The sequence below is a fragment of the Aegilops tauschii genome, chromosome 3 (genome assembly GCF_002575655.3).
Source record: "Aegilops tauschii subsp. strangulata cultivar AL8/78 chromosome 3, Aet v6.0, whole genome shotgun sequence".
Lineage (NCBI taxonomy): Eukaryota > Viridiplantae > Streptophyta > Magnoliopsida > Poales > Poaceae > Aegilops > Aegilops tauschii.
In genome coordinates, this window is record NC_053037.3 from 551,691,436 (window position 1) to 551,696,565 (window position 5,130).

General features: G+C 43.5%; 1 long non-coding RNA gene across 2 annotated transcripts; it reads right to left on the reverse strand.

The window, feature by feature from the left end:
- Window positions 1-336: 336 nt before the first annotated feature.
- Window positions 337-1,733, reverse strand: LOC120976959 (uncharacterized). 2 transcript variants are annotated; one of them, XR_012205578.1, is made up of 2 exons: window positions 1,099-1,733; window positions 337-943 (listed from the first exon to the last, which is right to left on the reverse strand). It is a non-coding gene; the product is annotated as an uncharacterized lncRNA (long non-coding RNA). The 2 variants fall into 2 exon arrangements; XR_012205577.1 differs by having other exon boundaries at window positions 337-1,006.
- Window positions 1,734-5,130: the final 3,397 nt, after the last annotated feature.

Sequence of the window (5,130 nt, forward strand, 5' to 3'; positions counted from 1 at the left end):
GGGTTCATCTACATCATGATTTATGTGAATCCTAATGAAATCCCCCCATATCTTCCCTCTACTATCCGTGTCGACCTCCAGCACCTCTCCCAACTCTGCCCCAAGCTTCCATGCAACACCTTCATCTAGCATGATCGGAGGTATGTCATGGACGCGCACCCAGATCGGCATGTGTGCGACCTCCACTTCGCCCAAATCATCAGGCACAACGAGACATAACAGTGATATTCTAACAGGGACTGCGTCAAAAAAACCCGAAGTGCAGATAAAGGATTATTGCAAGGCCTTGTGTGACCCCCAAATGTTATTTGCGAGCCCTAGTATGCAACTATATCCTTTTGCTAAATCCCGAACCATATCACTAACCGTAACTGAAGAACAGAAACAACACGAAAAAACAACACCATCAGATCATAACGCACGTACACCTATAAACCAGAAAAATGCATCACAAGTGTATGCTCAGTTGCTCACATTGTACTGCTTCTCTCCCGACAGGCCGTACTCGCTTTTCTGGGCGACGATGTAGAACAGCATGCATGACACCATGATGAAGCGCCAAGAACAACGAGAATGAGGACGTAAATCCTCCCGCTCCCGTTGGGATCTTCTGGGGCCGCAGCTGATGACATGATTCGCCGCACAATTGTCTGAGGCGGCTGATCGCGGTGCATAGCTCGCAGGCACGGGCGGCGTGACGGCTCACGTCCCTGATCCTGAAGGTCTCGACGCTGTGCGGGCGCTTGGGCTGACCCGTGACGTCCCTTAACCAACTCCAAGCCGAGGAGCCGCAGGCCACATACATGAGATGCTCCGGCAAGCTTTCAGCGTCGGTTGTGTCTACCGTTTCCTCCGGGATTCAATGCTCCTGCGGGCTGCGGCCATTGCGCTGGCAGAAGTCGATGCCCCCGTGGCGACGGAGCACTTCGTGGAGTATTGCTTTCTGCTTCGCGACAACAGGCGGCGACGGGAGTCAGGCGGCATGGCGTGTACCGATCAACATGCGCTAGTGATGATAAATCACTCTCATCCTATCAGATGAATTAAGAAACGTAACCAAGAAGGCAAGAACTGGATGCATCGGATTGCTGATCTTACTGAAGCAAGCCTGTTTCTGCTGCGGGTCGTCTCCCAGCCCGGCAAGCTGATCGCCGCCGGCCATCACAGAGACGTCTTCATGCCTGACTTCCGCCGACGCCGACACCGAGGATGACGATGTGCCAAGAACAGGGCCTCTGAACCGGCGCCATCGTCAGCTCCGGCGGCGATGGATGTCGTGTTGCGAGTCCGACTCAGGCTGTTCCTGCGCCAAAGAACCAAGAAGAACGTCAAAAACAGAGTATTTCGTTCTTTCGGGTCGCCCGCCGCTCTAGACCACCAATCCCACACCATCAGTCAATTCCCTCAAGATCGTGCTTCTTGGCGCCCTCAGATGCGGCGGCGCGCCAACGGAATTATACATCTCCGGGGTGCTCTCCTGTTCGCCCTCCTTGGCGCCGGCAAGAACCGCCGCCCTGCTCCGTTTACCCCTCGAGCGGATCCATGGCCGGTCGCATGCTGGTGCCGGTTTCCAGAGGCGGGCCAGGTGGCGGCGCGGCCATGAAGACCATGTGGGAGGTGCGGGCAGGGCAAGAGCACGCAAGGGGAAGAGAAGTGTGGTGGTGCGGGAAGTGCTGCGAGTTAATTGCATAGAAGTATGAGGGCATCACATACAGATTAGTACCATGATTGCTAATTTTTGCGTGTCAGTACCAACATTGTTCCTGATTTTTGTAAATAGGTCTAAATTGCGTATAAACACGTATTGACGGTGTATCTGACCGGCGGGGCCCGCCCGTTGGGAGCCGACATGGCATGTTTTTTGCAAAAAACCCCTTACGTTGTATGTAATCATAAAAATGCCCTTTTTTTGCGGGAAAAAGGCTTCATGAGAGGCTTTCTTTTTTGTTCGCAATTTCCATCACCGAATCTGGACTGGTTTGAAATTTTCCGCCACTGGAACAAATAAATAAAAGAACAGAAAAATAAGGCGCGGCGGGAATCGATCCTGCGACCTGCAGTGCACAGGCGCCCCTCGCTAACCAACACGCCACAGAGCAGTTCGCATTCAAATACAGGCGTTCCCTTTCTTATACGATTGCTGAAGCGCTGGGCCGGCCCACCAAGGCCTGCATTTTTTTTCGGTTTCGCACTTAACTGGCGCGCGTGTTCGAGGTAATGCCCACCGAAGATAAAAATATTACAGGTACATTCATCACTCCAACTACAAAATTAACATGTCATTCTTACATGATGTTAGAAAATATACATATGCGCCTACACATAAACAATAAGAACTACTAAATTTGTATTTCAGGAATAAATTGAAAATAGAAACATGATAAAACTATCAAAAAAATTATACAAGATATAAATTGAATGTGACTCATCATAAAAAGTACATTTATTATGGCATGCCCGACAAGCAGGTAATGATAAATGTATAAGAAATATATTCAATGAGAAAAACATACATACCTAAGACAAAACTATATTTACAAAAATACTTATATTTATAAACATCATCACATTTGGTTCCAATTTTTGTTTACACAAATTAAATAAGATGTTTTCAGTATTAAACATTCTAAAGTTCTAGCCCGGGCATCGAGCAGGCCACGTTGCTAGTTTCAAAAAAAAGTTCATCGATTCAAAAAATGTTCACGCGTTCAAGAAATGTTCACCAAAAATAAAAACATGTTCATGAATTCCGAAAATTGTTACCAAATCTCAAATGATGATCTTTTAATTCCAAAAATGTTCATGGTTTCAGAAAATGTTCACTAATTTTAAAAAAGGACCATGATTTCAAATAATGTTTATTATTTTGATTTTTTTAATTATTCAGAAAATGTGCACGATCTCCGCAGTGGCGTCCTGGTTGGCGTGTGCCACCGGTGGACTGCAGGTCGCAGGATCGATTCCTGCCAGCGCCTGATTTTTCTTTTTCTTTCTTTATTTGTTTAAGTGGCGGAAAATTTCAAACCAGTCCAGATTCGGTGGTGGAAATTGCGAACAAAAAAAAAGCCTCTCATGGAGCCTTTTTCCCGCAAAAAATTTGGGCATTTTTGTGATTACATACGACGTAAGGGGGTTTTCTGCAAAAAACATGCCACGTCGGCACCTGACGGCCGGGCCCCGCTAGTCAGATACACCGTCAATACGTGTTTATACGCAGTTTAGACCTATTTGCAAAAACCTGGAGCAATGTTGGTACTGACACGTAAAAATTAGCAATTGTGGTACCAATCTGCATGTGATGCCCCAATTGTGGTACTTCTGTGCAATTAACTCAAGTGTGCCGGGCTGGTGGGGGCGGGTGGGGGTGGCGGTGGCGGACGAAACTACCTGGTTGTTTGCGAGAGGAACGGGAGATCGTGGGCGGGCGTACGATGGGGAGGGGATCGGGTGTTCTGCCTAGGCGAGGCTTTTTTTAAGGCTAAAAGTGGTTATAACTAATGGCAGTGGTGGGTAATTAGAGTGTCAAACGTGTTTGATGCTAGGAGACGATTTGGACCATTAGATCAACATGTTTTGATGGTTAAGATGATTTGGTTCTCCGCCCTTTCGTGCTTTTATAGGGGTAGTAGATATTTAGAACTTTCATAAATGTGTTAGTGACATTTTCAAAGAAGTGTATTCAATGTTAAAAAAATGTTTTCATAATGTAAAGAAAATATTTCCTACCATTAGAAAGATGTACATGGCATATTGAAGAAATTTTCCAGTGGTTCAAAATAATGTTCGTGAAATTTTAAAATATGTTTATAGAATGTAAAAATGTCCCCATATGTAAAAAAAATGTTTATTTCCATTACAAAAATGTACATGACAAATTAAAGAAATATTCATGTACTCCCTCCGTTCCTAAATACTTGTCTTTCTAGAGATTTCAACAAGTGACTACATACGGAGCAAAATGAGTGAATCTACACTCTAAAATATGTCTATATACATCTGTATGTGGTAACCATTTGAAACCTCTAGAAAGACAAATATTTAGGAACGGAAACTACCTGGTTGTTTGCGAGAGGAACGGGAGATCGTGGGCGGGCGTACGATGGGGAGGGGATCGGGTGTTCTGCCTAGGCGAGGCTTTTTTTAAGGCTAAAAGTGGTTATAACTAATGGCAGTGGTGGGTAATTAGAGTGTCAAACGTGTTTGATGCTAGGAGACGATTTGGACCATTAGATCAACATGTTTTGATGGTTAAGATGATTTGGTTCTCCGCCCTTTCGTGCTTTTATAGGGGTAGTAGATATTTAGAACTTTCATAAATGTGTTAGTGACATTTTCAAAGAAGTGTATTCAATGTTAAAAAAAATGTTTTCATAATGTAAAGAAAATATTTCCTACCATTAGAAAGATGTACATGGCATATTGAAGAAATTTTCCAGTGGTTCAAAATAATGTTCGTGAAATTTTAAAATATGTTTATAGAATGTAAAAATGTCCCCATATGTAAAAAAAATGTTTATTTCCATTACAAAAATGTACATGACAAATTAAAGAAATATTCATGTACTCCCTCCGTTCCTAAATACTTGTCTTTCTAGAGATTTCAACAAGTGACTACATACGGAGCAAAATGAGTGAATCTACACTCTAAAATATGTCTATATACATCTGTATGTGGTAACCATTTGAAACCTCTAGAAAGACAAATATTTAGGAACGGAAACTACCTGGTTGTTTGCGAGAGGAACGGGAGATCGTGGGCGGGCGTACGATGGGGAGGGGATCGGGTGTTCTGCCTAGGCGAGGCTTTTTTTAAGGCTAAAAGTGGTTATAACTAATGGCAGTGGTGGGTAATTAGAGTGTCAAACGTGTTTGATGCTAGGAGACGATTTGGACCATTAGATCAACATGTTTTGATGGTTAAGATGATTTGGTTCTCCGCCCTTTCGTGCTTTTATAGGGGTAGTAGATATTTAGAACTTTCATAAATGTGTTAGTGACATTTTCAAAGAAGTGTATTCAATGTTAAAAAAAATGTTTTCATAATGTAAAGAAAATATTTCCTACCATTAGAAAGATGTACATGGCATATTGAAGAAATTTTCCAGTGGTTCAAAATAATGTTCGTGAAAT